Source organism: Ciona robusta, chromosome 2, assembly GCF_009617815.1.
Source record: "Ciona robusta chromosome 2, ASM961781v2".
Taxonomy (NCBI): domain Eukaryota; kingdom Metazoa; phylum Chordata; class Ascidiacea; order Phlebobranchia; family Cionidae; genus Ciona; species Ciona robusta.
The window spans coordinates 1,685,564-1,710,000 of NC_143236.1; the positions used below are offsets into that span (position 1 = coordinate 1,685,564).

Here is a 24,437-nt window from a genome sequence, read left to right on the forward strand (position 1 = left end):
GTGGTTCAGTGGTAGAATCCTCGCCTGCCACGCGGGGGGCCCGGGTTCGATTCCCGGCCAATGCAAACCCTTTTCACATTCGATAGAGTGTGGTTTATATATAGCCTTTGTATATTAATTATAAAACTGACCCATCTTTTAGCCAATATGTCAGAAGTGAAAAGTTACGCAGCATCTCCTACATGGTCTAGTGGTTAGGATTCCTGGCTTTCACCCAGGCGGCCCGGGTCTGATTCCCGGTGTAGGAATATGTTAGCATTGGTGGTTCAGTGGTAGAATCCTCGCCTGCCACGCGGGGGGCCCGGGTTCGATTCCCGGCCAATGCAAACCCTTTTCACATCCTATATAATGTGGTTTATAGCCTTTGTAGAGTAATTATAAAACTGACCCATCATTTAACCAAAATGTCAGAGGCGAAACGTTACGCAGCATCTCATACATGGTCTAGTGGTTAGGATTCCTGGCTTTCACCCAGGCGGCCCGGGTTCGATTCCCGGTGTAGGAATATGTTAGCATTGGTGGTTCAGTGGTAGAATCCTCGCCTGCCACGCGGGGGGCCCGGGTTCGATTCCCGGCCAATGCAAACCATTTTCACATTCGATATAATGTGGTTTATAGCATTTTTAGAGTAATTATAAAACTGACCCATCTTTTAGCCAATATGTCAGAAGTGAAGAGTTGAGCAGCATCTCCTACATGGTCTAGTGGTTAGGATTCCTGGCTTTCACCCAGGCGGCCCGGGTTCGATTCCCGGTGTAGGAATATGTTAACATTGTTATGCAGCATCTCCCACATGGTCTAGTGGTTAGGATTCTTGGCTTTCACCCAGACGGCCCGGGTTTGATTCCCGGTGTAGGAATATGTTAGCATTGGTAGTTCAGCGGTAGAATCCTCGCCTGCCACGCGGGGGGCCCGGGTTCGATTCCCGGCCAATGCAAACCCTTTTCACATCCTATATAATGTGGTTTATAGCCTTTGTAGAGTAATTATAAAACTGACCCATCATTTAACCAAAATGTCAGAGGCGAAACGTTACGCAGCATCTCCTACATGGTCTAGTGGTTGGATTCCTGGCTTTCACTCAGGCGGACCGGGTTCGATTCCCGGTGTAGGAATATGTTAGCATTGGTGGTTCAGTGGTAGAATCCTCGCCTGCCACGCGGGGGGCCCGGGTTCGATTTCCGGCCAATGCAAACCCTTTTCACATCCTATATAATGAGGTTTATAGCCTTTGTAGAGTAATTATAAAACTGACCCATCATTTAACCAATATGTCAGAAGCGAAACGTTACGCAGCATCTCCTACATGGTCTAGTGGTTAGGATTCCTGGCTTTCACCCAGGCGGTTCCCGTTGTAGGAACATGTTAGCATTGGTGGTTCAGTGGTAGAATCCTCGCCTGCCACGCGGGGGGCCCGGGTTCGATTCCCGGCCAATGCAACCTTTTTCACATTCGATATAATGTGGTTTATATATAGCCTTTGTAGAGTAATTATAAAACTGACCCATCTTTTAGCCAATATGTCAGAAGTGAAAAGTTATCAAGGTCTCCTACATGGTCTAGTGGTTAGGATTCCCGGCCATTGCAAGGGCTTTTTACTTTCGGTATATTAATGTTTATTGCCTTTGTGAAATATTTATAAAAAATGGGAGGTTATTAAAGAATGTCGGTAAAATGCTAATCAAATTCGCCGACTTCAAGATTTCGGTTGCAGGCAAAAACAAAGAAATTAATATTGACGTCACAGGAAACAATCGATTTCGACGCTAACCTATCTTTCAGCCTATATGTTATAGGTAAAGAGAACTCGCATGTCCTACATGGTCTAGTGGTTAGGATTCCTGGCTTTCACCCAGACGGCCCGGGTTCGATTCCCGGTGTAGGAATATGTTAGCATTGGTGGTTCAGTGGTAGAATCCTCGCCTGCCACGCGGTGGGCCCGGGTTCGATTCCCGGCCAATGCAAACCATTTTCACATTCGATATAATGAGGATTATAGCCTTTGAAATTATAAAACTGAACCATCTTTTAACCAATATGTCAGAAGTGAAAAGTTACGCAGCGTCTCCTACATGGTCTAGTGGTTAGGATCCCTGGCCAATGCAAGGGCTTTTTACATTCGATATATTGATGTTTATTGCCTTTGTAAAATAATTATAAAAAATGGTAGGTTTATAAAGAATGTCGGTAAAATGCTAATCAAATTCGCCGACTTCAAGATTTCAGTTGCAAGCAAAAACAAAGAAACTAATATTGACGTCACAGGAAACAATCGATTTCGACGCTAACCTATCTTTCAGCCTATATGTTATAGGTAAAGAGAACTCGCATGTCCTACATGGTCTAGTGGTTAGGATTCCTGACTTTCACCCAGGCGGCCCGGGTTCGATTCCCGGTGTAGGAAGATGTTAGCATTGGTGGTTAAGTGGTAGAATCCTCGCCTGCCACGCGGGGGGCCCGGGTTCGATTCCCGGCCAATGCAAACCCTTTTCACATTCGATAGAGTGTGGTTTATATTTGCCTTTGTAATGAAATTATAAAACTGACCCATCTTTTAGCCAATATGTCAGAAGTGAAAAGTTATGCAGAATCTCCTACATGGTCTAGTGGTTAGGATACCTGGCTTTCACCCAGACGGCCCGGGTTCGATTCCCGGTGTAGGAAGATGTTAGCATTGGTGGTTCAGTGGTAGAATCCTCGCCTGCCACGCGGGGGGCCCGGATTCGATTCCCGGCCAATGCAAACTCTTTTCACATTCGATAGAGTGTGGTTTATATATAGCCTTTGTAATGAAATTATAAAACTGACCCATCTTTTAGCCGATATGCCGGAAGTGAAAAGTTATCAAGGTCTCCTACATGGTCTAGTGGTTAGGATTCCTGGCCATTGCAAGGGCTTTTTACTTTCGGTATATCAATGTTTATTGCCTTTGTGAAATATTTATAAAAAATGGGAGGTTTATAAAGAATGTCGGTAAAATGCTAATCAAATTCGCCGACTTCAAGATTTCAGTTGCAAGCAAAAACAAAGAAACTAATATCGACGTCACAGGAAACAATCGATTTCGACGCTAACCTATTCCTGGCTTTCACCCAGGCGGCCCGGGTTCGATTCCCGGTGTAGGAATATGTTAGCATTGGTGGTTCGGTGGTAGAATCCTCGCCTGCCACGCGGGGGGCCGGGTTCGATTCCCGGCCAATGCAAACCATTTTCACATTCGATATAATGAGGATTATAGGCTTTGAAATGAAATTATAAAACTGACGGGTTCGATTCCCGGTGTAGGAACATGTTAGCATTGGTGGTTCAGTGGTAGAATCCTCGCCTGCCACGCGTGGGGCCCGGGTTCGATTCCCGGCCAATGCAAACCCTTTTCACATTGGATATAATGTGGATTATATATAGCCTTTGTATATTAATTATAAAACTGACACATCTTTTAGCCAATATGTCAGAAGTGAAAAGTTACGCAGAATGTCCTACATGGTCTAGTGGTTAGGATTCCTGGCTTTCACCCAGGCGGCCCCGGTTCGATTCCCGGTGTAGGAACATGTTAGCATTGGTGGTTCAGTGGTAGAATCCTCGCCTGCCACGCGGGGGGCCCGGGTTCGATTCCCGGCCAATGCAAACCCTTTTCACATTCGATAGAGTGTGGTTTATATATAGCCTTTGTATATTAATTATAAAACTGACCCATCTTTTAGCCAATATGTCAGAAGTGAAAAGTTACGCAGCATCTCCTACATGGTCTAGTGGTTAGGATTCCTGGCTTTCACCCAGGCGGCCCGGGTTTGATTCCCGGTGTAGGAATATGTTAGCATTGGTGGTTCAGTGGTAGAATCCTCGCCTGCCACGCGGGGGGCCCGGGTTCGATTCCCGGCCAATGCAAACCCTTTTCACATCCTATATAATGTGGTTTATAGCCTTTGTAGAGTAATTATAAAACTGACCCATCATTTAACCAAAATGTCAGAGGCGAAACGTTACGCAGCATCTCATACATGGTCTAGTGGTTAGGATTCCTGGCTTTCACCCAGGCGGCCCGGGTTCGATTCCCGGTGTAGGAATATGTTAGCATTGGTGGTTCAGTGGTAGAATCCTCGCCTGCCACGCGGGGGGCCCGGGTTCGATTCCCGGCCAATGCAAACCATTTTCACATTCGATATAATGTGGTTTATAGCATTTTTAGAGTAATTATAAAACTGACCCATCTTTTAGCCAATATGTCAGAAGTGAAGAGTTGAGCAGCATCTCCTACATGGTCTAGTGGTTAGGATTCTTGGCTTTCACCCAGGCGGCCCGGGTTCGATTCCCGGTGTAGGAATATGTTAACATTGTTATGCAGCATCTCCCACATGGTCTAGTGGTTAGGATTCTTGGCTTTCACCCAGACGGCCCGGGTTTGATTCCCGGTGTAGGAATATGTTAGCATTGGTAGTTCAGCGGTAGAATCCTCGCCTGCCACGCGGGGGGCCCGGGTTCGATTCCCGGCCAATGCAAACCCTTTTCACATCCTATATAATGTGGTTTATAGCCTTTGTAGAGTAATTATAAAACTGACCCATCATTTAACCAAAATGTCAGAGGCGAAACGTTACGCAGCATCTCCTACATGGTCTAGTGGTTGGATTCCTGGCTTTCACTCAGGCGGACCGGGTTCGATTCCCGGTGTAGGAATATGTTAGCATTGGTGGTTCAGTGGTAGAATCCTCGCCTGCCACGCGGGGGGCCCGGGTTCGATTTCCGGCCAATGCAAACCCTTTTCACATCCTATATAATGAGGTTTATAGCCTTTGTAGAGTAATTATAAAACTGACCCATCATTTAACCAATATGTCAGAAGCGAAACGTTACGCAGCATCTCCTACATGGTCTAGTGGTTAGGATTCCTGGCTTTCACCCAGGCGGTTCCCGTTGTAGGAACATGTTAGCATTGGTGGTTCAGTGGTAGAATCCTCGCCTGCCACGCGGGGGGCCCGGGTTCGATTCCCGGCCAATGCAACCTTTTTCACATTCGATATAATGTGGTTTATATATAGCCTTTGTAGAGTAATTATAAAACTGACCCATCTTTTAGCCAATATGTCAGAAGTGAAAAGTTATCAAGGTCTCCTACATGGTCTAGTGGTTAGGATTCCCGGCCATTGCAAGGGCTTTTTACTTTCGGTATATTAATGTTTATTGCCTTTGTGAAATATTTATAAAAAATGGGAGGTTATTAAAGAATGTCGGTAAAATGCTAATCAAATTCGCCGACTTCAAGATTTCGGTTGCAGGCAAAAACAAAGAAATTAATATTGACGTCACAGGAAACAATCGATTTCGACGCTAACCTATCTTTCAGCCTATATGTTATAGGTAAAGAGAACTCGCATGTCCTACATGGTCTAGTGGTTAGGATTCCTGGCTTTCACCCAGACGGCCCGGGTTCGATTCCCGGTGTAGGAATATGTTAGCATTGGTGGTTCAGTGGTAGAATCCTCGCCTGCCACGCGGGGGGCCCGGGTTCGATTCCCGGCCAATGCAAACCATTTTCACATTCGATATAATGAGGATTATAGCCTTTGAAATTATAAAACTGAACCATCTTTTAACCAATATGTCAGAAGTGAAAAGTTACGCAGCGTCTCCTACATGGTCTAGTGGTTAGGATCCCTGGCCAATGCAAGGGCTTTTTACATTCGATATATTGATGTTTATTGCCTTTGTAAAATAATTATAAAAAATGGTAGGTTTATAAAGAATGTCGGTAAAATGCTAATCAAATTCGCCGACTTCAAGATTTCAGTTGCAAGCAAAAACAAAGAAACTAATATTGACGTCACAGGAAACAATCGATTTCGACGCTAACCTATCTTTCAGCCTATATGTTATAGGTAAAGAGAACTCGCATGTCCTACATGGTCTAGTGGTTAGGATTCCTGACTTTCACCCAGGCGGCCCGGGTTCGATTCCCGGTGTAGGAAGATGTTAGCATTGGTGGTTCAGTGGTAGAATCCTCGCCTGCCACGCGGGGGGCCCGGGTTCGATTCCCGGCCAATGCAAACCCTTTTCACATTCGATAGAGTGTGGTTTATATTTGCCTTTGTAATGAAATTATAAAACTGACCCATCTTTTAGCCGATATGCCAGAAGTGAAAAGTTATCAAGGTCTCCTACATGGTCTAGTGGTTAGGATTCCTGGCCATTGCAAGGGCTTTTTACTTTCGGTATATTAATGTTTATTGCCTTTGTGAAATATTTATAAAAAATGGGAGGTTTATAAAGAATGTCGGTAAAATGCTAATCAAATTCACCGACTTCAAGATTTCAGTTGCAGGCAAAAACAAAGAAATTAATATTGACGTCACAGGAAACAATCGATTTCGACGCTAACCTATCTTTCAGCCTATATGTTATAGGTAAAGAGAACTCGCATGTCCTACATGGTCTAGTGGTTAGGATTCCTGGCTTTCACCCAGGCGGCCCGGGTTCGATTCCCGGTGTAGGAAGATGTTAGCATTGGTGGTTCAGTGGTAGAATCCTCGCCTGCCACGCGGGGGGCCCGGGTTCGATTCACGGCCAATGCAAACCCTTTTCACATCCTATATAATGAGGTTTATATAGCCTTTGTAGAGTAATTATAAAACTGACCCATCTTTTAACCAATATGTCAGAAGCGAAACGTTACGCAGCATCTCCTACAATGTAGGACCTACATGGTCTAGTGGTTAGGATTCCTGGCTTTCACCCAGGCGGCCCGGGTTCGATTCCCGGTGTAGGAATATGTTAGCATTGGTGGTTCAGTGGTAGAATCCTCGCCTGCCACGCGGGGGGGCCCGGGTTCGATTCCCGGCCAATGCAAACCATTTTCACATTCGATATAATGTGGTTTATAGCATTTTTAGAGTAATTATAAAACTGACCCATCTTTTAGCCAATATGTCAGAAGTGAAGAGTTGAGCAGCATCTCCTACATGGTCTAGTGGTTAGGATTCCTGGCTTTCACCCAGGCGGCCCGGGTTCGATTCCCGGTGTAGGAATATGTTAACATTGTTATGCAGCATCTCCCACATGGTCTAGTGGTTAGGATTCTTGGCTTTCACCCAGACGGCCCGGGTTCGATTCCCGGTGTAGGAATATGTTAGCATTGGTAGTTCAGCGGTAGAATCCTCGCCTGCCACGCGGGGGGCCCGGGTTCGATTCCCGGCCAATGCAAACCCTTTTCACATTCGATATAATGTGGTTTATAGCATTTTTAGAGTAATTATAAAACTGACCCATCTTTTAGCCAATATGTCAGAAGTGAAAAGTTATGCAGAATCTCCTACATGGTCTAGTGGTTAGGATCCCTGGCCAATGCAAGGGCTTTTTACATTCGATATATTGATGTTTATTGCCTTTGTAAAATAATTATAAAAAATGGTAGGTTTATAAAGAATGTCGGTAAAATGCTAATCAAATTCGCCGACTTCAAGATTTCAGTTGCAAGCAAAAACAAAGAAACTAATATTGACGTCACAGGAAACAATCGATTTCGACGCTAACCTATCTTTCAGCCTATATGTTATAGGTAAAGAGAAATCGCTTGTCCTACATGGTCTAGTGGTTAGGATTCCTGGCTTTCACCCAAGCGGCCCGGGTTCGATTCCTGGTGTAGGAATATGTTAGCATTGGTGGTTCAGTGGTAGAATCCTCGCCTGCCACGCGGGGGGCCCGGGTTCGATACCCGGCCAATGCAAACCATTATCACATTCGATATAATGTGGTTTATAGCATTTTTAGAGTAATTATAAAACTGACCCATCTTTTAACCAATATGTCAGAAGTGAAAAGTTATGCAAAATCTCCTACATGGTCTAGTGGTTAGGATTCCTGGCTTTCACCCAGGCGGCCCGGGTTCGATTCCCGGTGTAGGAATATGTTAGCATTGGTGGTTCAGTGGTAGAATCCTCGCCTGCCACGCGGGGGGCCCGGGTTCGATTCCCGGCCAATGCAAACCATTTTCACATTCGATATAATGAGGATTATAGCCTTTGAAATTATAAAACTGACCCATCTTTTAACCAATATGTCAGAAGTGAAAAGTTACGCAGCGTCTCCTACATGGTCTAGAGGTACTGGGTTCAAGGCTCGTCGCTGCTACCATTGTGGGCGTATGTGTCCTTGGGCAAGACACTTAACGGCAATTGCTCCAACCCAGTGGTCACTAATGGGTTGTCCAAATTATCAGCCATACCTTAAAAATTAAAAAAATTCAAAAAAAAATAATCACCCGCAAAGTAACATACATGGTAACTCGTAAGCTGGCACGAGGTGTTAAACCCGTGTTATAACGACTGTCGTTTTCCGGCCACGCGAGGATAAAGTAAGTTACATTCATTCATTCATTCATTCATAGTGGTTAGGATCCCTGGCCAATGCAAGGGCTTTTTACATTCGATATATTGATGTTTATTGCCTTTGTAAAAAAATTATAAAAAATGGTAGGTTTATAAAGAATGTCGGTAAAATGCTAATCAAATTCGCCGACTTCAAGATTTCAGTTGCAAGCAAAAACAAAGAAACTAATATTGACGTCACAGGAAACAATCGATTTCGACGCTAACCTATTCCTGGCTTTCACCCAGGCGGCCCGGGTTCGATTCCCGGTGTAGGAATATGTTAGCATTGGTGGTTCAGTGGTAGAATCCTCGCCTGCCACGCGGGGGGCCCGGGTTCGATTCCCGGCCAATGCAAACCATTTTCACATTCGATATAATAAGGATTATAGGCTTTGAAATGAAATTATAAAACTGACGGGTTCGATTCCCGGTGTAGGAACATGTTAGCATTGGTGGTTCAGTGGTAGAATCCTCGCCTGCCACGCGGGGGGCCCGGGTTCGAATCCCGGCCAATGCAAACCCTTTTCACATTGGATATAATGTGGATTATATATAGCCTTTGAATATTAATTATAAAACTGACACATCTTTTAGCCAATATGTCAGAAGTGAAAAGTTACGCAGCATCTCCTACATGGTCTAGTGGTTAGGATTCCTGGCTTTCACCCAGGCGGCCCGGGTTCGATTCCCGGTGTAGGAATATGTTAGCATTGGTGGTTCAGTGGTAGAACCCTCGCCTGCCACGCGGGGGGCCCGGGTTCGATTCCCGGCCAATGCAAACCCTTTTCACATTCGATAGAGTGTGGTTTATATATTGCCTTTGTATATTAATTATAAAACTGACCCATCTTTTAGCCAATATGTCAGAAGTGAAAAGTTACGCAGCATCTCCTACATGGTCTAGTGGTTAGGATTCCTGGCTTTCACCCAGGCGGCCCGGGTTTGATTCCCGGTGTAGGAATATGTTAGCATTGGTGGTTCAGTGGTAGAATCCTCGCCCGCCACGCGGGGGGCCCGGGTTCGATTCCCGTCCAATGCAAACCCTTTTCACATCCTATATAATGAGGTTTATAGCCTTTGTAGAGTAATTATAAAACTGACCCATCATTTAACCAATATGTCAGAAGCGAAACGTTACGCAGCATCTCCTACATGGTCTAGTGGTTAGGATTCCTGGCTTTCACCCAGGCGGCCCGGGTTCGATTCCCGGTGTAGGAATATGTTAGCATTGGTGGTTCAGTGGTAGAATCCTCGCCTGCCACGCGGGGGGCCCGGGTTCGATTCCCGGCCAATGCAAACCCTTTTCACATTCGATAGAGTGTGGTTTATATATAGCCTTTGTATATTAATTATAAAACTGACCCATCTTTTAGCCAATATGTCAGAAGTGAAAAGCTACACAGCATCTCCTACATGGTCTAGTGGTTAGGATTCCTGGCTTTCACCCAGGCGGCCCGGGTTCGATTCCCGGTGTAGGAATATGTTAGCATTGGTGGTTCAGTGGTAGAATCCTCGCCTGCCACGCGGGGGGCCCGGGTTCGATTCCCGGCCAATGCAAACCCTTTTCACATCCTATATAATGAGGTTTATAGCCTTTTTAGAGTAATTATAAAACTGACCCATCATTTAACCAATATGTCAGAAGCGAAACGTTACGCAGCATCTCCTACATGGTCTAGTGTTTAGGATTCCTGGCTTTCACCCAGGCGGCCCGGGTCCGATTCCCGGTGTAGGAATATGTTAGCATTGGTGGTTCAGTGGTAGAATCCTCGCCTGCCACGCGGGGGGCCCGGGTTCGATTCCCGGCCAATGCAAACCCTTTTCACATTCGATATAATGTGGTTTATAGCCTTTGTATATTAATTATAAAACTGACCCATCTTTTAGCCAATATGTCAGAAGTGAAAAGTTACGCAGCATCTCCTACATGGTCTAGTGGTTAGGATTCCTGGCTTTCACCCAGGCGGCCCGGGTTCGATTCCCGGTATAGGAATATGTTAGCATTGGTGGTTCAGTGGTAGAATCCTCGCCTGCCACGCGGGGGGGCCGGGTTCGATTCCCGGCCAATGCAAACCCTTTTCACATCCTATATAATGAGGTTTATAGCCTTTGTAGAGTAATTATAAAACTGACCCATCATTTAACCAATATGTCAGAAGCGAAACGTTACGCAGCATCTCCTATATGGTCTAGTGGTTAGGATTCCTGGCTTTCACCCAGGCGGCCCGGGTTCGATTCCCGTTGTAGGAACATGTTAGCATTGGTGGTTCAGTGGTGGAATCCTCGCCTGCCACGCGGGGGGCCCGGGTTCGATTCCCGGCCAATGCAACCTTTTTCACATTCGATATAATGTGGTTTATATAGCCTTTGTAGAGTAATTATAAAACTGACCCATCTTTTAGCCAATATGTCAGAAGTGAAAAGCTACGCAGCATCTCCTACATGGTCTAGTGGTTAGGATTTCTGGCTTTCACCCAGGCGGCCCGGGTTCGATTCCCGGTGTAGGAATATGTTAGCATTGGTGGTTCAGTGTTAGAATCCTCGCCTGCCACGCGGGGGGCCCGGGTTGGATTCCCGGCCAATGCAAACCCTTTTTACATTCGATAGAGTGTGGTTTATATATAGCCTTTGTAGAGTAATTATAAAATTGACCCATCTTTTAGCCAATATGTCAGAAGTGAAAAGTTACGCAGCATCTCCTACATGGTCTAGTGGTTAGGATTCCTGGCTTTCACCCAGACGGACCGGGTTCGATTCCCGGTGTAGGAATATGTTAGCATTGGTGGTTCAGCGGTAGAATCCTCGCCTGCCACGCGGGGGGCCCGGGTTCGATTCCCGGCCAATGCAAACCCTTTTCACATTCGATATAATGTGGTTTATAGCATTTTTAGAGTAATTATAAAACTGACCCATCTTTTAGCCAATATGTCAGAAGTGAACAGTTATGCAGCATCTCCTACATGGTCTAGTGGTTAGGATTCCTGGCTTTCACCCAGGCGGCCCGGGTTCGATTCCCGGTGTAGGAATATGTTAGCATTGGTGGTTCAGTGGTAGAATCCTCGCCTGCCACGCGGGGGGCCCGGGTTCGATTCCCGGCCAATGCAAACCATTTTCACATTCGATATAATGAGGATTATAGCCTTTGAAATTATAAAACTGACCCATCTTTTAACCAATATGTCAGAAGTGAAAAGTTACGCAGCGTCTCCTACATGGTCTAGTGGTTAGGATCCCTGCCCAATGCATGGGCTTTTTACATTCGAAATATTGATGTTTATTGCCTTTGTAAAATAATTATAAAAAATGGTAGGTTTATAAAGAATGTCGGTAAAATGCTAATTAAATTCGCCGACTTCAAGATTTCAGTTGCAGGCAAAAACAAAGAAATTAATATTGACGTCACAGGAAACAATCGATTTCGACGCTAACCTATCTTTCAGCCTATATGTTATAGGTAAAGAGAACTCGCATGTCCTACATGGTCTAGTGGTTAGGATTCCTGGCTTTCACCCAGGCGGCCCGGGTTCGATTCCCGGTGTAGGAAGATGTTAGCATTGGTGGTTCAGTGGTAGAATCCTCGCCTGCCACGCGGGGGGCCCGGGTTCGATTCCCGGCCAATGCAAGCCCTTTTCACATTCGATAGAGTGTGGTTTATATATAGCCTTTGTAATGAAATTATAAAACTGACCCATCTTTTAACCAATATGTCAGAAGCGAAACGTTACGCAGCATCTCCTACATGGTCTAGTGGTTAGGATTCCTGGTTTTCACCCAGGCGGCCCGGGTTCGATTCCCGGTGTAGGAATGTGTTAGCATTGGTGGTTCAGTGGTAGAATCCTCGCCTGCCACGCGGGGGGCCCGGGTTCGATTCCCGGCAAATGCAAACCATTTTCACATTCGATATAATGAGGATTATAGCCTTTGAAATTATAAAACTGACCCATCTTTTAACCAATATGTCAGAAGTGAAAAGTTACGCAGCGTCTCCTACATGGTCTAGTGGTTAGGATCCCTGGCCAATGCAAGGGCTTTTTACATTCTATATATTGATGTTTATTGCCTTTGTAAACTAATTATAAAAAATGGTAGGTTTATAAAGAATGTCGGTAAAATGCTAATCAAATTCGCCGACTTCAAGATTTCAGTTGCAGGCAAAAACAAAGAAATTAATATTGACGTCACAGGAAACAATCGATTTCGACGCTAACCTATCTTTCAGCCTATATGTTATAGGTAAAGAGAACTCGCATGTCCTACATGGTCTAGTGGTTAGGATTCCTGGCTTTCACCCAGGCGGCCCGGGTTCGATTCCCGGTGTAGGAACATGTTAGCATTGGTGGTTCAGTGGTAGAATCCTCGCCTGCCACGCGGGGGGCCCGGGTTCGATTCCCGGCCAATGCAAACCCTTTTCTCATTCGATAGAGTGTGGTTTATATATAGCCTTTGTATATTAATTATAAAACTGACCCATCTTTTAGCGAATATGTCAGAAGTGAAAAGTTATGCAGAATCTCCTACATGGTCTAGTGGTTAGGATTCCTGGCTTTCACCCAGGCGGCCCGGGTTCGATTCCCGGTGTAGGAATATGTTAGCATTGGTGGTTCAGTGGTAGAATCCTCGCCTGCCACGCGGTGGGCCCGGGTTCGATTCCCGGCCAATGCAAACCATTTTCACATTCGATATAATGAGGATTATAGCCTTTGAAATTATAAAACTGACCCATCTTTTAACCAATATGTCAGAAGTGAAAAGATATAGGTAAAGAGAACTCGCATGTCCTACATGGTCTAGTGGTTAGGATTCCTGGCTTTCACCCAGGCGGCCCGGGTTCGATTCCCGGTGTAGGAAGATGTTAGCATTGGTGGTTCAGTGGTAGAATCCTCGCCTGCCACGCGGGGGGCCCGGGTTCGATTCCCGGCCAATGCAAACCCTTTTCACATTCGATAGAGTGTGGTTTATATATAGCCTTTGTAATGAAATTATAAAACTGACCCATCTTTTAACCAATATGTCAGAAGCGAAACGTTACGCAGCATGTCCTACATGGTCTAGTGGTTAGGATTCCTGGTTTTCACCCAGGCGGCCCGGGTTCGATTCCCGGTGTAGGAATATGTTAGCATTGGTGGTTCAGTGGTAGAATCCTCGCCTGCCACGCGGGGGGCCCGGGTTCGATTCCCGGCCAATGCAAACCATTTTCACATTCGATATAATGAGGATTATAGCCTTTGAAATTATAAAACTGACCCATCTTTTAACCAATATGTCAGAAGTGAAAAGTTACGCAGCGTCTCCTACATGGTCTAGTGGTTAGGATCCCTGGCCAATGCAAGGGCTTTTTACATTCGATATATTGATGTTTATTGCCTTTGTAAACTAATTATAAAAAATGGTAGGTTTATAAAGAATGTCGGTAAAATGCTAATCAAATTCGCCGACTTCAAGATTTCAGTTGCAAGCAAAAACAAAGAAACTAATATTGACGTCACAGGAAACAATCGATTTCGACGCTAACCTATCTTTCAGCCCATATGTTATAGGTAAAGAGAACTCGCATGTCCTACATGGTCTAGTGGTTAGGATTCCTGGCTTTCACCCAGGCGGCCCGGGTTCGATTCCCGGTGTAGGAACATGTTAGCATTGGTGGTTCAGTGGTAGAATCCTCGCCTGCCACGCGGGGGGCCCGGGTTCGATTCTTGGCCAATGCAAACCCTTTTCACATTCGATAGAGTGTGGTTTATATATAGCCTTTGTATATTAATTATAAAACTGACCCATCTTTTAGCCAATATGTCAGAAGTGAAAAGTTACGCAGCATCTCCTACATGGTCTTGTGGTTAGGATTCCTGGCTTTCACCCAGGCGGCCCGGGTTCGATTCCCGGTGTAGGAATATGTTAGCATTGGTGGTTCAGTGGTAGAATCCTCGCCTGCCACGCGGGGGGCCCGGGTTCGATTCCCGGCCAATGCAAACCCTTTTCACATTCGATAGAGTGTGGTTTATATATAGCCTTTGTATATTAATTATAAAACTGACCCATCTTTTAGCCAATATGTCAGAAGTGAAAAGTTACGCAGCATCTCCTACATGGTCTTGTGGTTAGGATTCCTGGCTTTCACCCAGGCGGCCCGGGTTTGATTCCCGGTGTAGGAATATGTTAGCATTGGTGGTTCAGTGGTAGAATCCTCGCCTGCCACGCGGGGTGCCTGGGTTCGATTCCCGGCCAATGCAAACCCTTTTCACATCCTATATAATGAGGTTTATAGCCTTTGTAGAGTAATTATAAAACTGACCCATCATTTAACCAATATGTCAGAGGCGAAACGTTACGCAGCATCTCCTACATGGTCTTGTGGTTAGGATTTCTGGCTTTCACCCAGGCGGCCCGGGTTCGATTCCCGGTGTAGGAATATGTTAGCATTGGTGGTTCAGTGGTAGAATCCTCGCCTGCCACGCGGGGGGCCCAGGTTCGATTCCCGGCCAATGCAAACCCTTTTCACATCCTATATAATGAGGTTTATAGCCTTTGTAGAGTAATTATAAAACTGACCCATCATTTAACCAATATGTCAGAAGCGAAACATTACGCAGCATCTCCTACATGGTCTAGTGGTTAGGATTCCTGGCTTTCACCCAGGCGGCCCGGGTTCGATTCCCGGTGTAGGAATATGTTAGCATTGGTGGTTCAGTGGTAGAATCCTCGCCTGCCACGCGGGGGGCCCGGGTTCGATTCCCGGCCAATGCAAACCCTTTTCACATTCGCTATAATGTGGTTTATAGCCTTTGTATATTAATTATAAAACTGACCCATCTTTTAGCCAATATGTCAGAAGTGAAAAGTTACGCAGCATCTCCTACATGGTCTAGTGGTTAGGATTCCTGGCTTTCACCCAGGCGGCCCGGGTTCGATTCCCGGTGTAGGAATATGTTAGCATTGGTGGTTCAGTGGTAGAATCCTCGCCTGCCACGCGGGGGGCCCGGGTTCGATTCCCGGCCAATGCAAACCCATTTCACATCCTATATAATGAGGTTTATAGCCTTTGTAGAGTAATTATAAAACTGACCCATCATTTAACCAATATGTCAGAAGCGAAACGTTACGCAGCATCTCCTACATGGTCTAGTGGTTAGGATTCCTGGCTTTCACCCAGGCGGTTCCCGTTGTAGGAACATGTTAGCATTGGTGGTTCAGTGGTAGAATCCTCGCCTGCCACGCGGGGGGCCCGGGTTCGATTACCGGCCAATGCAAACCCTTTTCACATCCTATATAATGAGGTTTATAGCCTTTGTAGAGTAATTATAAAACTGACCCATCATTTAACCAATATGTCAGAAGCGAAACATTACGCAGCATCTCCTACATGGTCTAGTGGTTAGGATTCCTGGCTTTCACCCAGGCGGTCCGGGTTCGATTCCCGGTGTAGGAATATGTTAGCATTGGTGGTTCAGTGGTAGAATCCTCGCCTGCCACGCGGGGGCCCGGGTTCGATTCCCGGCCAATGCAACCTTTTTCACATTCGATATAATGTGGTTTATATATAGCCTTTGTAGAGTAATTATAAAACTGACCCATCTTTTAGCCAATATGTCAGAAGTGAAAAGTTATCAAGGTCTCCTACATGGTCTAGTGGTTAGGATTCCCGGCCATTGCAAGGGCTTTTTACTTTCGGTATATTAATGTTTATTGCCTTTGTGAAATATTTATAAAAAATGGGAGGTTATTAAAGAATGTCGGTAAAATGCTAATCAAATTCGCCGACTTCAAGATTTCGGTTGCAGGCAAAAACAAAGAAATTAATATTGACGTCACAGGAAACAATCGATTTCGACGCTAACCTATCTTTCAGCCTATATGTTATAGGTAAAGAGAACTCGCATGTCCTACATGGTCTAGTGGTTAGGATTCCTGGCTTTCACCCAGGCGGCCCGGGTTCGATTCCCGGTGTAGGAACATGTTAGCATTGGTGGTTCAGTGGTAGAATCCTCGCCTGCCACGCGGGGGGCCCGGGTTCGATTCCCGGCCAATGCAAACCCTTTTCTCATTCGATAGAGTGTGGTTTATATATAGCCTTTGTATATTAATTATAAAACTGACCCATCTTTTAGCCAATATGTCAGAAGTGAAAAGTTATGCAGAATCTCCTACATGGTCTAGTGGTTAGGCATCCTGGCTTTCACCCAGGCGGCCCGGGTTCGATTCCCGGTGTAGGAATATGTTAGCATTGGTGGTTCAGTGGTAGAATCCTCGCCTGCCACGCGGTGGGCCCGGGTTCGATTCCCGGCCAATGCAAACCATTTTCACATTCGATATAATGAGGATTATAGCCTTTGAAATTATAAAACTGACCCATCTTTTAACCAATATGTCAGAAGTGAAAAGATACGCAGCGTCTCCTACATGGTCTAGTGGTTAGGATCCGTGGCCAATGCAAGGGCTTTTTACATTCGATATATTGATGTTTATTGCCTTTGTAAAATAATTATAAAAAATGGTAGGTTTATAAAGAATGTCGGTAAAATGCTAATCAAATTCGCCGACTTCAAGATTTCAGTTGCAAGCAAAAACAAATAAACTAATATTGACGTCACAGGAAACAATCGATTTCGACGCTAACCTATTCCTGGCTTTCACCCAGGCGGCCCGGGTTCGATTCCCGGTGTAGGAATATGTTAGCATTGGTGGTTCAGTGGTAGAATCCTCGCCTGCCACGCGGGGGGCCCGGGTTCGATTCCCGGCCAATGCCAACCATTTTCACATTCGATATAATGAGGATTATAGGCTTTGAAATGAAATTATAAAACTGACGGGTTCGATTCCCGGTGTAGGAACATGTTAGCATTGGTGGTTCAGTGGTAGAATCCTCGCCTGCCACGCGGTGGGCCCGGGTTCGATTCCCGCCCAATGCAAACCCTTTTCACATTGGATATAATGTGGATTATATATAGCCTTTGTATATTAATTATAAAACTGACACATCTTTTAGCCAATATGTCAGAAGTGAAAAGTTACGCAACATCTCCTACATGGTCTAGTGGTTAGGATTCCTGGCTTTCACCCAGGCGGCCCGGGTTCGATTCCCGGTGTAGGAATATGTTAGCATTGGTGGTTCAGTGGTAGAATCCTCGCCTGCCACGCGGGGGGCCCGGGTTCGATTCCCGGCCAATGCAAACCCTTTTCACATTCGATAGAGTGTGGTTTATATATAGCCTTTGTATATTAATTATAAAACTGACCCATCTTTTAGCCAATATGTCAGAAGTGAAAAGTTACGCAGCATCTCCTACATGGTCTTGTGGTTAGGATTCCTGGCTTTCACCCAGGCGGCCCGGGTTTGATTCCCGGTGTAGGAATATGTTAGCATTGGTGGTTCAGTGGTAGAATCCTCGCCTGCCACGCGGGGTGCCTGGGTTCGATTCCCGGCCAATGCAAACCCTTTTCACATCCTATATAATGAGGTTTATAGCCTTTGTAGAGTAATTATAAAACTGACCCATCATTTAACCAATATGTCAGAAGCGAAACATTACGCAGCATCTCCTACATGGTCTAGTGGTTAGGATTCCTGGCTTTCACCCAGGCGGCCCGGGTTCGATTCCCGGTGTAGGAATATGTTAGCATTGGTGGTTCAGTGGTAGAATCCTCGCCTGCCACGCGGGGGGCCCGGGTTCGATTCCCGGCCAATGCAAACCCATTTCACATCCTATATAATGAGGTTTATAGCCTTTGTAGAGTAATTATAAAACTGACCCATCATTTAACCAATATGTCAGAAGCGAAACGTTACGCAGCATCTCCTACATGGTCTAGTGGTTAGGATTCCTGGCTTTCACCCAGGCGGTTCCCGTTGTAGGAACATGTTAGCATTGGTGGTTCAGTGGTAGAATCCTCGCCTGCCACGCGGGGGGCCCGTGTTCGATTCCCGGCCAATGCAAACCCTTTTCTCGTCCTATATAATGAGGTTTATAGCCTTTGTAGAGTAATTATAAAACTGACCCATCATTTAACCAATATGTCAGAAGCGAAACATTACGCAGCATCTCCTACATGGTCTAGTGGTTAGGATTCCTGGCTTTCACCCAGGCGGTCCGGGTTCGATTCCCGGTGTAGGAATATGTTAGCATTGGTGGTTCAGTGGTAGAATCCTCGCCTGCCACGCGGGGGGCCCGGGTTCGATTCCCGGCCAATGCAACCTTTTTCACATTCGATATAATGTGGTTTATATATAGCCTTTGTAGAGTAATTATAAAACTGACCCATCTTTTAGCCAATATGTCAGAAGTGAAAAGTTATCAAGGTCTCCTACATGGTCTAGTGGTTAGGATTCCCGGCCATTGCAAGGGCTTTTTACTTTCGGTATATTAATGTTTATTGCCTTTGTGAAATATTTATAAAAAATGGGAGGTTATTAAAGAATGTCGGTAAAATGCTAATCAAATTCGCCGACTTCAAGATTTCGGTTGCAGGCAAAAACAAAGAAATTAATATTGACGTCACAGGAAACAATCGATTTCGACGCTAACCTATCTTTCAGCCTATATGTTATAGGTAAAGAGAACTCGCATGTCCTACATGGTCTAGTGGTTAGGATTCCTGGCTTTCACCCAGGCGGCCCGGGTTCGATTCCCGGTGTAGGAATATGTTAGCATTGGTGGTTCAGTGGTAGAATCCTCGCCTGCCACGCGGGGGGCCCGGGTTCGATTCCCGGCCAATGCAAACCATTTTCACATTCGATATAATGAGGATTATAGCCTTTGAAATTATAAAACTGACCCATCTTTTAACCAATATGTCAGAAGTGAAAAGTTATGCAGAATCTCCTACATGGTCTAGTGGTTAGGATCCCTGGCCAATGCAAGGGCTTTTTACATTCGATATATTGATGTTTATTGCCTTTGTAAAATAATTATAAAAAATGGTAGGTTTATAAAGAATGTCGGTAAAATGCTAATCAAATTCGCCGACTTCAAGATTGCAGTTGCAAGCAAAAACAAAGAAACTAATATTGACGTCACAGGAAACAATCGATTTCGACGCTAACCTATCTTTCAGCCTATATGTTATAGGTAAAGAGATGTCGCATGTCCTACATGGTCTAGTGGTTAGGATTCCTGGCTTTCACCCAGGCGGCCCGGGTTCGATTCCCGGTGTAGGAACATGTTAGCATTGGTGGTTCAGTGGTAGAATCCTCGCCTGCCACGCGGGGGGCCCGGGTACGATTCCCGGCCAATGCAAACCCTTTTCTCATTCGATAGAGTGTGGTTTATATATAGCCTTTGTATATTAATTATAAAACTGACCCATCTTTTAGCCAATATGTCAGAAGTGAAAAGTTATGCCGAATCTCCTACATGGTCTAGTGGTTAGGATTCCTGGCTTTCACCCAGGCGGCCCGGGTTCGATTCCCGGTGTAGGAATATGTTAACATCGGTGGTTCAGTGGTAGAATCCTCGCCTGCCACGCGGTGGGCCCGGGTTCGATTCCCGGCCAATGCAAACCATTTTCACATTCGATATAATGAGGATTATAGCCTTTGAAATTATAAAACTGACCCATCTTTTAACCAATATGTCAGAAGTGAAAAGTTACGCAGCGTCTCCTACATGGTCTAGTGGTTAGGATCCCTGGCCAATGCAAGGGCTTTTTACATTCGATATATTGATGTTTATTGCCTTTGTAAAATAATTATAAAAAATGGTAGGTTTATAAAGAATGTCGGTAAAATGCTAATCAAATTCGCCGACTTCAAGATTTCAGTTGCAAGCAAAAACAAAGAAACTAATATTGACGTCACAGGAAACAATCGATTTCGACGCTAACCTATTCCTGGCTTTCACCCAGGCGGCCCGGGTTCGATTCCCGGTGTAGGAACATGTTAGCATTGGTGGTTCAGTGGTAGAGTCCTCGCCTGCCACGCGGGGGGCCCGGGTTCGATTCCCGGCCAATGCAAACCCTTTTCACATTGGATATAATGTGGATTATATATAGCCTTTGTATATTAATTATAAAACTGACACATCTTTTAGCCAATATGTCAGAAGTGAAAAGTTACGCAGCATCTCCTACATGGTCTAGTGGTTAGGATTCCTGGCTTTCACCCAGGCGGCCCGGGTTCGATTTCCGGTGTAGGAATATGTTAGCATTGGTGGTTCAGTGGTAGAATCCTCGCCTGCCACGCGGGGGGCCCGGGTTCGATTCCCGGCCAATGCAAACCCTTTTCACATTCGATAGAGTGTGGTTTATATATAGCCTTTGTATATTAATTATAAAACTGACCCATCTTTTAGCCAATATGTCAGAAGTGAAAAGTTACGCAGCATCTCCTACATGGTCTAGTGGTTAGGATTCCTGGCTTTCACCCAGGCGGCCCGGGTTTGATTCCCGGTGTAGGAATATGTTAGCATTGGTGGTTCAGTGGTAGAATCCTCGCCTGCCACGCGGGGGGCCCGGGTTCGATTCCCGGCCAATGCAAACCCTTTTCACATCCTATATAATGAGGTTGAATGAATGAATGTAACTTACTTGTAACTTGTTTTCGACGAGGTTTATAGCCTTTGTAGAGTAATTATAAAACTGACCCATCATTTAACCAATATGTCAGAGGCGAAACGTTACGCAGCATCTCCTACATGGTCTAGTGGTTAGGATTCCTGGCTTTCACCCAGGCGGCCCGGGTTCGATTCCCGGTGTAGGAATATGTTAGCATTGGTGGTTCAGTGGTAGAATCCTCGCCTGCCACGCGGGGGGCCCGGGTTCGATTCCCGGCCAATGCAAACCCTTTTCACATCCTTATATAATGAGGTTTACAGCCTTTGTAGAGTAATTATAAAACTGACCCATCATTTAACCAATATGTCAGAAGCGAATCATTACGCAGCATCTCCTACATGGTCTATTGGTTAGGATTCCTGGCTTTCACCCAGGCGGCCCGGGTTCGATTCCCGGTGTAGGAACATGTTAGCATTGGTGGTTCAGTGGTAGAGTCCTCGCCTGCCACGCGGGGGGCCCGGGTTCGATTCCCGGCCAATGCAAACCCTTTCCACATTCGATATAATGTGGTTTATAGCCTTTGTATATTAATTATAAAACTGACCCATCTTTTAGCCAATATGTCAGAAGCGAAACGTTACGCAGCATCTCCTATACATGGTCTAGTGGTTAGGATTCCTGGCTTTCACCCAGGCGGTTCCCGTTGTAGGAACATGTTAGCATTGGTGGTTCAATGGTAGAATCCTCGCCTGCCACGCGGGGGGCCCGGGTTCGATTCCCGGCCAATGCAAACCCTTTTCACATTCGATAGAGTGTGGTTTATATATAGCCTTTGTATATTAATTATAAAACTGACCCATCTTTTAGCCAATATGTCAGAAGTGAAAAGTTACGCAGCATCTCCTACATGGTCTAGTGGTTAGGATTCCTGGCTTTCACCCAGGCGGCCCGGGTTCGATTCCCGGTGTAGGAATATGTTAGCATTGGTGGTTCAGTGGTAGAATCCTCGCCTGCCACGCGGGGGGCCCGGGTTCGATTCCCGGCCAATGCAAACCCTTTTCACATCCTATATAATGAGGTTTATAGCCTTTGTAGAGTAATTATAAAACTGACCCTTCTTTTAACCAATATGTCAGAAGTGAAAAGTTACGCAGCATCTCCTACATGGTCTAGTGGTTAGGATTCCTGGCTTTCACCCAGGCGGCCCGGTTCGATTCCCGGTGTAGGAATATGTTAGCATTGGTGGTTCAGTGGTATAATCCTCGCCTGCCACGCGGGGGGCCCGGGTTCGATTCCCGGCCAATGCAAACCCTTTTCACATCCTATATAATGAGGTTTATATATAGCCTTTGTAGAGTAATTATAAAACTGACCCATCTTTTAGCCAATATGTCAGAAGTGAAAAGTTACGCAGCATCTCCTACATGGTCTAGTGGTTAGGATTCCTGGCTTTCACCCAGGCGGCCCGGGTTCGATTCCCGGTGTAGGAATATGTTAGCATTGGTGGTTCAGTGGTAGAATCCTCGCCTGCCACGCGGGGGGCCCGGGTTCGATTCCCGGCCAATGCAAACCCTTTTCACATTCGATAGAGTGTGGTTTATATATAGCCTTTGTATATTAATTATAAAACTGACCCATCTATTAGCCAATATGTCAGAAGTGAAAAGTTACGCAGCATCTCCTACATGGTCTAGTGGTTAGGATTCCTGGCTTTCACCCAGGCGGCCCGGGTTCGATTCCCGGTGTAGGAATATGTTAGCATTGGTGGTTCAGTGGTAGAATCCTCGCCTGCCACGCGGGGGCCCGGGTTCGATTCCCGGCCAATGCAAACCCTTTTCACATTCGATAGAGTGTGGTTTATATATAGCCTTTGTATATTAATTATAAAACTGACCCATCTTTTATATATATTACTTATAAAAACTTTTATATATATTAATTATAAAACTGACCCATCTCGAATATGTTAGCATTGGTGGTTCAGTGGTAGAATCCTCGCCTGCCACGCGGGGGGCCCGGGTTCGATTCCCGGCCAATGCAAACCCTTTTCACATTCGATAGAGTGTGGTTTATATATAGCCTTTGTATATTAATTATAAAACTGACCCATCTTTTAGCCAATATGTCAGAAGTGAAAAAATACGCAGCATCTCCTACATGGTCTAGTGGTTAGGATTCCTGGCTTTCACCCAGGCGGCCCGGGTTCGATTCCCGGTGTAGGAATATGTTAGCATTGGTGGTTCAGTGGAAGAATCCTCGCCTGCCACGCGGGGGGCCCGGGTTCGATTTCCGGCCAATGCAAACCCTTTTCACATTCGATAGAGTGTGGTTTATATATAGCCTTTGTATATTAATTATAAAACTGACCCATCTTTTAGCCAATATGTCAGAAGTGAAAATTTACGCAGCATCTCCTACATGGTCTAGTGGTTAGGATTCCTGGCTTTCACCCAGGCGGCCCGGGTTCGATTCCCGGTGTAGGAATATGTTAGCATTGGTGGTTCAGTGGTAGAATCCTCGCCTGCCACGCGGGGGGCCCGGGTTCGATTCCCGGTCAATGCAAACCCTTTTCACATTCGATAGAGTGTGGTTTATATATAGCCTTTGTATATTAATTATAAAACTGACCCATCTTTTAGCCAATATGTCAGAAGTGAAAGGTTACGCAGCATCTCCTACATGGTCTAGTGGTTAGGATTTCTGGCTTTCACCCAGGCGGCCCGGGTTCGATTCCCGGTGTAGGAATATGTTAGCATTGGTGGTTCAGTGGTATAATCCTCGCCTGCCACGCGGGGGCCCGGGTTCGATTCCCGGCCAATGCAAACCCTTTTCACATCCTATATAATGAGGTTTATATATAGCCTTTGTAGAGTAATTATAAAACTGACCCATCTTTTAGCCAATATGTCAGAAGTGAAAAGTTACGCAGCATCTCCTACATGGTCTAGTGGTTAGGATTCCTGGCTTTCACCCAGGCGGCCCGGGTTCGATTCCCGGTGTAGGAATATGTTAGCATTGGTGGTTCAGTGGTAGAATCCTCGCCTGCCACGCGGGGGGCCCGGGTTCGATTCCCGGCCAATGCAAACCCTTTTCACATCCTATATAATGAGGTTTATAGCCTTTGTAGAGTAATTATAAAACTGACCCATCTTTTAACCAATATGTCAGAAGCGAAACGTTACGCAGCATCTCATACGTGGTCTATTGGTTAGGATTCCTGGCTTTCACCCAGGCGGCCCGGGTTCGATTCCCGGTGTAGGAATATGTTAGCATTGGTGGTTCAGTGGTAGAATCCTCGCCTGCCACGCGGGGGGCCCGGGTTCGATTCCCGGCCAATGCAAACCCTTTTCACATTCGATAGAGTGTGGTTTATATATAGCATTTGTATATTAATTATAAAACTGACCCATCTATTAGCCAATATGTCAGAAGTGAAAAGTTACGCAGCATCTCCTACATGGTCTAGTGGTTAGGATTCCTGGCTTTCACCCAGGCGGCCCGGGTTCGATTCCCGGTGTAGGAATATATTAGCATTGGTGGTTCAGTGGTAGAATCCTCGCCTGCCACGCGGGGGGCCCGGGTTCGATTCCC

The 24,437-nt window shown here is 45.6% G+C and overlaps 82 non-coding genes across 82 annotated transcripts in view; all 82 read left to right on the plus strand.

Moving 5' to 3' along the window:
• The first annotated feature begins 255 nt into the window (after nt 1-255).
• Nucleotides 256-326, plus strand: Trnag-gcc (transfer RNA glycine (anticodon GCC)). Its single transcript has one exon. It is a non-coding gene; the product is annotated as a tRNA-Gly (tRNA).
• A 186-nt stretch (nt 327-512) lies between these two features.
• On the plus strand, nt 513-583 carry Trnag-gcc (transfer RNA glycine (anticodon GCC)). The gene has a single exon. It is a non-coding gene; the product is annotated as a tRNA-Gly (tRNA).
• Nucleotides 584-690: 107 nt separating this feature from the next.
• On the plus strand, nt 691-762 carry Trnae-uuc (transfer RNA glutamic acid (anticodon UUC)). Its single transcript has one exon. It is a non-coding gene; the product is annotated as a tRNA-Glu (tRNA).
• A 606-nt stretch (nt 763-1,368) lies between these two features.
• Nucleotides 1,369-1,439, plus strand: Trnag-gcc (transfer RNA glycine (anticodon GCC)). Its single transcript has one exon. It is a non-coding gene; the product is annotated as a tRNA-Gly (tRNA).
• A 375-nt stretch (nt 1,440-1,814) lies between these two features.
• Nucleotides 1,815-1,886, plus strand: Trnae-uuc (transfer RNA glutamic acid (anticodon UUC)). The gene has a single exon. It is a non-coding gene; the product is annotated as a tRNA-Glu (tRNA).
• Nucleotides 1,887-2,592: 706 nt separating this feature from the next.
• On the plus strand, nt 2,593-2,664 carry Trnae-uuc (transfer RNA glutamic acid (anticodon UUC)). Its single transcript has one exon. It is a non-coding gene; the product is annotated as a tRNA-Glu (tRNA).
• Nucleotides 2,665-2,852: 188 nt separating this feature from the next.
• Nucleotides 2,853-3,126, plus strand: Trnan-auu (transfer RNA asparagine (anticodon AUU)). Its single transcript has 2 exons — nt 2,853-2,889; nt 3,092-3,126. It is a non-coding gene; the product is annotated as a tRNA-Asn (tRNA).
• A 430-nt stretch (nt 3,127-3,556) lies between these two features.
• On the plus strand, nt 3,557-3,627 carry Trnag-gcc (transfer RNA glycine (anticodon GCC)). The gene has a single exon. It is a non-coding gene; the product is annotated as a tRNA-Gly (tRNA).
• Nucleotides 3,628-3,738: 111 nt separating this feature from the next.
• Trnae-uuc (transfer RNA glutamic acid (anticodon UUC)) lies at nt 3,739-3,810 on the plus strand. Its single transcript has one exon. It is a non-coding gene; the product is annotated as a tRNA-Glu (tRNA).
• A 7-nt stretch (nt 3,811-3,817) lies between these two features.
• Nucleotides 3,818-3,888, plus strand: Trnag-gcc (transfer RNA glycine (anticodon GCC)). The gene has a single exon. It is a non-coding gene; the product is annotated as a tRNA-Gly (tRNA).
• A 186-nt stretch (nt 3,889-4,074) lies between these two features.
• On the plus strand, nt 4,075-4,145 carry Trnag-gcc (transfer RNA glycine (anticodon GCC)). Its single transcript has one exon. It is a non-coding gene; the product is annotated as a tRNA-Gly (tRNA).
• Nucleotides 4,146-4,252: 107 nt separating this feature from the next.
• Trnae-uuc (transfer RNA glutamic acid (anticodon UUC)) lies at nt 4,253-4,324 on the plus strand. The gene has a single exon. It is a non-coding gene; the product is annotated as a tRNA-Glu (tRNA).
• A 606-nt stretch (nt 4,325-4,930) lies between these two features.
• Trnag-gcc (transfer RNA glycine (anticodon GCC)) lies at nt 4,931-5,001 on the plus strand. Its single transcript has one exon. It is a non-coding gene; the product is annotated as a tRNA-Gly (tRNA).
• A 375-nt stretch (nt 5,002-5,376) lies between these two features.
• Nucleotides 5,377-5,448, plus strand: Trnae-uuc (transfer RNA glutamic acid (anticodon UUC)). Its single transcript has one exon. It is a non-coding gene; the product is annotated as a tRNA-Glu (tRNA).
• A 7-nt stretch (nt 5,449-5,455) lies between these two features.
• On the plus strand, nt 5,456-5,526 carry Trnag-gcc (transfer RNA glycine (anticodon GCC)). The gene has a single exon. It is a non-coding gene; the product is annotated as a tRNA-Gly (tRNA).
• Nucleotides 5,527-5,973: 447 nt separating this feature from the next.
• On the plus strand, nt 5,974-6,044 carry Trnag-gcc (transfer RNA glycine (anticodon GCC)). The gene has a single exon. It is a non-coding gene; the product is annotated as a tRNA-Gly (tRNA).
• Nucleotides 6,045-6,419: 375 nt separating this feature from the next.
• Trnae-uuc (transfer RNA glutamic acid (anticodon UUC)) lies at nt 6,420-6,491 on the plus strand. The gene has a single exon. It is a non-coding gene; the product is annotated as a tRNA-Glu (tRNA).
• Nucleotides 6,492-6,771: 280 nt separating this feature from the next.
• Trnag-gcc (transfer RNA glycine (anticodon GCC)) lies at nt 6,772-6,843 on the plus strand. The gene has a single exon. It is a non-coding gene; the product is annotated as a tRNA-Gly (tRNA).
• Nucleotides 6,844-6,950: 107 nt separating this feature from the next.
• On the plus strand, nt 6,951-7,022 carry Trnae-uuc (transfer RNA glutamic acid (anticodon UUC)). The gene has a single exon. It is a non-coding gene; the product is annotated as a tRNA-Glu (tRNA).
• Nucleotides 7,023-7,827: 805 nt separating this feature from the next.
• Trnae-uuc (transfer RNA glutamic acid (anticodon UUC)) lies at nt 7,828-7,899 on the plus strand. The gene has a single exon. It is a non-coding gene; the product is annotated as a tRNA-Glu (tRNA).
• A 7-nt stretch (nt 7,900-7,906) lies between these two features.
• On the plus strand, nt 7,907-7,977 carry Trnag-gcc (transfer RNA glycine (anticodon GCC)). Its single transcript has one exon. It is a non-coding gene; the product is annotated as a tRNA-Gly (tRNA).
• A 669-nt stretch (nt 7,978-8,646) lies between these two features.
• Nucleotides 8,647-8,717, plus strand: Trnag-gcc (transfer RNA glycine (anticodon GCC)). Its single transcript has one exon. It is a non-coding gene; the product is annotated as a tRNA-Gly (tRNA).
• Nucleotides 8,718-8,809: 92 nt separating this feature from the next.
• On the plus strand, nt 8,810-8,880 carry Trnag-gcc (transfer RNA glycine (anticodon GCC)). Its single transcript has one exon. It is a non-coding gene; the product is annotated as a tRNA-Gly (tRNA).
• Nucleotides 8,881-8,991: 111 nt separating this feature from the next.
• Trnae-uuc (transfer RNA glutamic acid (anticodon UUC)) lies at nt 8,992-9,063 on the plus strand. The gene has a single exon. It is a non-coding gene; the product is annotated as a tRNA-Glu (tRNA).
• Nucleotides 9,064-9,070: 7 nt separating this feature from the next.
• Nucleotides 9,071-9,141, plus strand: Trnag-gcc (transfer RNA glycine (anticodon GCC)). Its single transcript has one exon. It is a non-coding gene; the product is annotated as a tRNA-Gly (tRNA).
• A 111-nt stretch (nt 9,142-9,252) lies between these two features.
• On the plus strand, nt 9,253-9,324 carry Trnae-uuc (transfer RNA glutamic acid (anticodon UUC)). The gene has a single exon. It is a non-coding gene; the product is annotated as a tRNA-Glu (tRNA).
• Nucleotides 9,325-9,509: 185 nt separating this feature from the next.
• Nucleotides 9,510-9,581, plus strand: Trnae-uuc (transfer RNA glutamic acid (anticodon UUC)). The gene has a single exon. It is a non-coding gene; the product is annotated as a tRNA-Glu (tRNA).
• Nucleotides 9,582-9,588: 7 nt separating this feature from the next.
• On the plus strand, nt 9,589-9,659 carry Trnag-gcc (transfer RNA glycine (anticodon GCC)). Its single transcript has one exon. It is a non-coding gene; the product is annotated as a tRNA-Gly (tRNA).
• Nucleotides 9,660-9,770: 111 nt separating this feature from the next.
• Nucleotides 9,771-9,842, plus strand: Trnae-uuc (transfer RNA glutamic acid (anticodon UUC)). The gene has a single exon. It is a non-coding gene; the product is annotated as a tRNA-Glu (tRNA).
• Nucleotides 9,843-9,849: 7 nt separating this feature from the next.
• Trnag-gcc (transfer RNA glycine (anticodon GCC)) lies at nt 9,850-9,920 on the plus strand. Its single transcript has one exon. It is a non-coding gene; the product is annotated as a tRNA-Gly (tRNA).
• Nucleotides 9,921-10,106: 186 nt separating this feature from the next.
• Trnag-gcc (transfer RNA glycine (anticodon GCC)) lies at nt 10,107-10,177 on the plus strand. The gene has a single exon. It is a non-coding gene; the product is annotated as a tRNA-Gly (tRNA).
• Nucleotides 10,178-10,799: 622 nt separating this feature from the next.
• Trnae-uuc (transfer RNA glutamic acid (anticodon UUC)) lies at nt 10,800-10,871 on the plus strand. Its single transcript has one exon. It is a non-coding gene; the product is annotated as a tRNA-Glu (tRNA).
• Nucleotides 10,872-11,317: 446 nt separating this feature from the next.
• On the plus strand, nt 11,318-11,389 carry Trnae-uuc (transfer RNA glutamic acid (anticodon UUC)). Its single transcript has one exon. It is a non-coding gene; the product is annotated as a tRNA-Glu (tRNA).
• Nucleotides 11,390-11,396: 7 nt separating this feature from the next.
• Trnag-gcc (transfer RNA glycine (anticodon GCC)) lies at nt 11,397-11,467 on the plus strand. The gene has a single exon. It is a non-coding gene; the product is annotated as a tRNA-Gly (tRNA).
• A 368-nt stretch (nt 11,468-11,835) lies between these two features.
• On the plus strand, nt 11,836-11,907 carry Trnae-uuc (transfer RNA glutamic acid (anticodon UUC)). The gene has a single exon. It is a non-coding gene; the product is annotated as a tRNA-Glu (tRNA).
• Nucleotides 11,908-11,914: 7 nt separating this feature from the next.
• On the plus strand, nt 11,915-11,985 carry Trnag-gcc (transfer RNA glycine (anticodon GCC)). Its single transcript has one exon. It is a non-coding gene; the product is annotated as a tRNA-Gly (tRNA).
• A 111-nt stretch (nt 11,986-12,096) lies between these two features.
• Nucleotides 12,097-12,168, plus strand: Trnae-uuc (transfer RNA glutamic acid (anticodon UUC)). Its single transcript has one exon. It is a non-coding gene; the product is annotated as a tRNA-Glu (tRNA).
• Nucleotides 12,169-12,614: 446 nt separating this feature from the next.
• Trnae-uuc (transfer RNA glutamic acid (anticodon UUC)) lies at nt 12,615-12,686 on the plus strand. The gene has a single exon. It is a non-coding gene; the product is annotated as a tRNA-Glu (tRNA).
• Nucleotides 12,687-12,693: 7 nt separating this feature from the next.
• Trnag-gcc (transfer RNA glycine (anticodon GCC)) lies at nt 12,694-12,764 on the plus strand. Its single transcript has one exon. It is a non-coding gene; the product is annotated as a tRNA-Gly (tRNA).
• Nucleotides 12,765-12,875: 111 nt separating this feature from the next.
• Trnae-uuc (transfer RNA glutamic acid (anticodon UUC)) lies at nt 12,876-12,947 on the plus strand. Its single transcript has one exon. It is a non-coding gene; the product is annotated as a tRNA-Glu (tRNA).
• A 192-nt stretch (nt 12,948-13,139) lies between these two features.
• Trnae-uuc (transfer RNA glutamic acid (anticodon UUC)) lies at nt 13,140-13,211 on the plus strand. The gene has a single exon. It is a non-coding gene; the product is annotated as a tRNA-Glu (tRNA).
• Nucleotides 13,212-13,218: 7 nt separating this feature from the next.
• Trnag-gcc (transfer RNA glycine (anticodon GCC)) lies at nt 13,219-13,289 on the plus strand. Its single transcript has one exon. It is a non-coding gene; the product is annotated as a tRNA-Gly (tRNA).
• A 111-nt stretch (nt 13,290-13,400) lies between these two features.
• On the plus strand, nt 13,401-13,472 carry Trnae-uuc (transfer RNA glutamic acid (anticodon UUC)). The gene has a single exon. It is a non-coding gene; the product is annotated as a tRNA-Glu (tRNA).
• Nucleotides 13,473-13,479: 7 nt separating this feature from the next.
• On the plus strand, nt 13,480-13,550 carry Trnag-gcc (transfer RNA glycine (anticodon GCC)). The gene has a single exon. It is a non-coding gene; the product is annotated as a tRNA-Gly (tRNA).
• A 368-nt stretch (nt 13,551-13,918) lies between these two features.
• Trnae-uuc (transfer RNA glutamic acid (anticodon UUC)) lies at nt 13,919-13,990 on the plus strand. Its single transcript has one exon. It is a non-coding gene; the product is annotated as a tRNA-Glu (tRNA).
• Nucleotides 13,991-14,258: 268 nt separating this feature from the next.
• On the plus strand, nt 14,259-14,329 carry Trnag-gcc (transfer RNA glycine (anticodon GCC)). Its single transcript has one exon. It is a non-coding gene; the product is annotated as a tRNA-Gly (tRNA).
• A 625-nt stretch (nt 14,330-14,954) lies between these two features.
• On the plus strand, nt 14,955-15,026 carry Trnae-uuc (transfer RNA glutamic acid (anticodon UUC)). Its single transcript has one exon. It is a non-coding gene; the product is annotated as a tRNA-Glu (tRNA).
• A 7-nt stretch (nt 15,027-15,033) lies between these two features.
• On the plus strand, nt 15,034-15,104 carry Trnag-gcc (transfer RNA glycine (anticodon GCC)). The gene has a single exon. It is a non-coding gene; the product is annotated as a tRNA-Gly (tRNA).
• Nucleotides 15,105-15,211: 107 nt separating this feature from the next.
• Nucleotides 15,212-15,283, plus strand: Trnae-uuc (transfer RNA glutamic acid (anticodon UUC)). Its single transcript has one exon. It is a non-coding gene; the product is annotated as a tRNA-Glu (tRNA).
• A 7-nt stretch (nt 15,284-15,290) lies between these two features.
• Nucleotides 15,291-15,361, plus strand: Trnag-gcc (transfer RNA glycine (anticodon GCC)). The gene has a single exon. It is a non-coding gene; the product is annotated as a tRNA-Gly (tRNA).
• Nucleotides 15,362-15,714: 353 nt separating this feature from the next.
• On the plus strand, nt 15,715-15,786 carry Trnae-uuc (transfer RNA glutamic acid (anticodon UUC)). Its single transcript has one exon. It is a non-coding gene; the product is annotated as a tRNA-Glu (tRNA).
• A 452-nt stretch (nt 15,787-16,238) lies between these two features.
• On the plus strand, nt 16,239-16,310 carry Trnae-uuc (transfer RNA glutamic acid (anticodon UUC)). Its single transcript has one exon. It is a non-coding gene; the product is annotated as a tRNA-Glu (tRNA).
• A 7-nt stretch (nt 16,311-16,317) lies between these two features.
• Trnag-gcc (transfer RNA glycine (anticodon GCC)) lies at nt 16,318-16,388 on the plus strand. Its single transcript has one exon. It is a non-coding gene; the product is annotated as a tRNA-Gly (tRNA).
• Nucleotides 16,389-17,377: 989 nt separating this feature from the next.
• Trnae-uuc (transfer RNA glutamic acid (anticodon UUC)) lies at nt 17,378-17,449 on the plus strand. The gene has a single exon. It is a non-coding gene; the product is annotated as a tRNA-Glu (tRNA).
• Nucleotides 17,450-17,456: 7 nt separating this feature from the next.
• Nucleotides 17,457-17,527, plus strand: Trnag-gcc (transfer RNA glycine (anticodon GCC)). Its single transcript has one exon. It is a non-coding gene; the product is annotated as a tRNA-Gly (tRNA).
• A 368-nt stretch (nt 17,528-17,895) lies between these two features.
• Trnae-uuc (transfer RNA glutamic acid (anticodon UUC)) lies at nt 17,896-17,967 on the plus strand. Its single transcript has one exon. It is a non-coding gene; the product is annotated as a tRNA-Glu (tRNA).
• Nucleotides 17,968-17,974: 7 nt separating this feature from the next.
• On the plus strand, nt 17,975-18,045 carry Trnag-gcc (transfer RNA glycine (anticodon GCC)). The gene has a single exon. It is a non-coding gene; the product is annotated as a tRNA-Gly (tRNA).
• Nucleotides 18,046-18,398: 353 nt separating this feature from the next.
• Trnae-uuc (transfer RNA glutamic acid (anticodon UUC)) lies at nt 18,399-18,470 on the plus strand. The gene has a single exon. It is a non-coding gene; the product is annotated as a tRNA-Glu (tRNA).
• A 7-nt stretch (nt 18,471-18,477) lies between these two features.
• Nucleotides 18,478-18,548, plus strand: Trnag-gcc (transfer RNA glycine (anticodon GCC)). The gene has a single exon. It is a non-coding gene; the product is annotated as a tRNA-Gly (tRNA).
• A 375-nt stretch (nt 18,549-18,923) lies between these two features.
• Nucleotides 18,924-18,995, plus strand: Trnae-uuc (transfer RNA glutamic acid (anticodon UUC)). Its single transcript has one exon. It is a non-coding gene; the product is annotated as a tRNA-Glu (tRNA).
• A 7-nt stretch (nt 18,996-19,002) lies between these two features.
• Nucleotides 19,003-19,073, plus strand: Trnag-gcc (transfer RNA glycine (anticodon GCC)). The gene has a single exon. It is a non-coding gene; the product is annotated as a tRNA-Gly (tRNA).
• Nucleotides 19,074-19,441: 368 nt separating this feature from the next.
• On the plus strand, nt 19,442-19,513 carry Trnae-uuc (transfer RNA glutamic acid (anticodon UUC)). The gene has a single exon. It is a non-coding gene; the product is annotated as a tRNA-Glu (tRNA).
• A 189-nt stretch (nt 19,514-19,702) lies between these two features.
• On the plus strand, nt 19,703-19,774 carry Trnae-uuc (transfer RNA glutamic acid (anticodon UUC)). The gene has a single exon. It is a non-coding gene; the product is annotated as a tRNA-Glu (tRNA).
• A 722-nt stretch (nt 19,775-20,496) lies between these two features.
• Trnag-gcc (transfer RNA glycine (anticodon GCC)) lies at nt 20,497-20,567 on the plus strand. The gene has a single exon. It is a non-coding gene; the product is annotated as a tRNA-Gly (tRNA).
• Nucleotides 20,568-20,678: 111 nt separating this feature from the next.
• Nucleotides 20,679-20,750, plus strand: Trnae-uuc (transfer RNA glutamic acid (anticodon UUC)). Its single transcript has one exon. It is a non-coding gene; the product is annotated as a tRNA-Glu (tRNA).
• A 7-nt stretch (nt 20,751-20,757) lies between these two features.
• Trnag-gcc (transfer RNA glycine (anticodon GCC)) lies at nt 20,758-20,828 on the plus strand. The gene has a single exon. It is a non-coding gene; the product is annotated as a tRNA-Gly (tRNA).
• Nucleotides 20,829-20,980: 152 nt separating this feature from the next.
• Trnae-uuc (transfer RNA glutamic acid (anticodon UUC)) lies at nt 20,981-21,052 on the plus strand. The gene has a single exon. It is a non-coding gene; the product is annotated as a tRNA-Glu (tRNA).
• A 7-nt stretch (nt 21,053-21,059) lies between these two features.
• On the plus strand, nt 21,060-21,130 carry Trnag-gcc (transfer RNA glycine (anticodon GCC)). Its single transcript has one exon. It is a non-coding gene; the product is annotated as a tRNA-Gly (tRNA).
• A 617-nt stretch (nt 21,131-21,747) lies between these two features.
• On the plus strand, nt 21,748-21,819 carry Trnae-uuc (transfer RNA glutamic acid (anticodon UUC)). Its single transcript has one exon. It is a non-coding gene; the product is annotated as a tRNA-Glu (tRNA).
• Nucleotides 21,820-21,826: 7 nt separating this feature from the next.
• Nucleotides 21,827-21,897, plus strand: Trnag-gcc (transfer RNA glycine (anticodon GCC)). The gene has a single exon. It is a non-coding gene; the product is annotated as a tRNA-Gly (tRNA).
• Nucleotides 21,898-22,264: 367 nt separating this feature from the next.
• On the plus strand, nt 22,265-22,336 carry Trnae-uuc (transfer RNA glutamic acid (anticodon UUC)). Its single transcript has one exon. It is a non-coding gene; the product is annotated as a tRNA-Glu (tRNA).
• Nucleotides 22,337-22,343: 7 nt separating this feature from the next.
• On the plus strand, nt 22,344-22,414 carry Trnag-gcc (transfer RNA glycine (anticodon GCC)). The gene has a single exon. It is a non-coding gene; the product is annotated as a tRNA-Gly (tRNA).
• A 111-nt stretch (nt 22,415-22,525) lies between these two features.
• Trnae-uuc (transfer RNA glutamic acid (anticodon UUC)) lies at nt 22,526-22,597 on the plus strand. The gene has a single exon. It is a non-coding gene; the product is annotated as a tRNA-Glu (tRNA).
• Nucleotides 22,598-22,815: 218 nt separating this feature from the next.
• On the plus strand, nt 22,816-22,886 carry Trnag-gcc (transfer RNA glycine (anticodon GCC)). The gene has a single exon. It is a non-coding gene; the product is annotated as a tRNA-Gly (tRNA).
• A 111-nt stretch (nt 22,887-22,997) lies between these two features.
• Trnae-uuc (transfer RNA glutamic acid (anticodon UUC)) lies at nt 22,998-23,069 on the plus strand. Its single transcript has one exon. It is a non-coding gene; the product is annotated as a tRNA-Glu (tRNA).
• Nucleotides 23,070-23,258: 189 nt separating this feature from the next.
• Trnae-uuc (transfer RNA glutamic acid (anticodon UUC)) lies at nt 23,259-23,330 on the plus strand. Its single transcript has one exon. It is a non-coding gene; the product is annotated as a tRNA-Glu (tRNA).
• A 189-nt stretch (nt 23,331-23,519) lies between these two features.
• Nucleotides 23,520-23,591, plus strand: Trnae-uuc (transfer RNA glutamic acid (anticodon UUC)). Its single transcript has one exon. It is a non-coding gene; the product is annotated as a tRNA-Glu (tRNA).
• Nucleotides 23,592-23,779: 188 nt separating this feature from the next.
• On the plus strand, nt 23,780-23,851 carry Trnae-uuc (transfer RNA glutamic acid (anticodon UUC)). Its single transcript has one exon. It is a non-coding gene; the product is annotated as a tRNA-Glu (tRNA).
• A 7-nt stretch (nt 23,852-23,858) lies between these two features.
• Trnag-gcc (transfer RNA glycine (anticodon GCC)) lies at nt 23,859-23,929 on the plus strand. Its single transcript has one exon. It is a non-coding gene; the product is annotated as a tRNA-Gly (tRNA).
• A 186-nt stretch (nt 23,930-24,115) lies between these two features.
• On the plus strand, nt 24,116-24,186 carry Trnag-gcc (transfer RNA glycine (anticodon GCC)). The gene has a single exon. It is a non-coding gene; the product is annotated as a tRNA-Gly (tRNA).
• Nucleotides 24,187-24,297: 111 nt separating this feature from the next.
• Nucleotides 24,298-24,369, plus strand: Trnae-uuc (transfer RNA glutamic acid (anticodon UUC)). Its single transcript has one exon. It is a non-coding gene; the product is annotated as a tRNA-Glu (tRNA).
• Nucleotides 24,370-24,376: 7 nt separating this feature from the next.
• The window catches only part of Trnag-gcc (transfer RNA glycine (anticodon GCC)), a 71-nt gene continuing 10 nt past the window's right edge, over nt 24,377-24,437 (plus strand). Inside the window, exon 1 of the tRNA in view lies at nt 24,377-24,437. This exon is cut by the window's right edge and continues 10 nt beyond it. This is a non-coding gene — a tRNA (tRNA-Gly).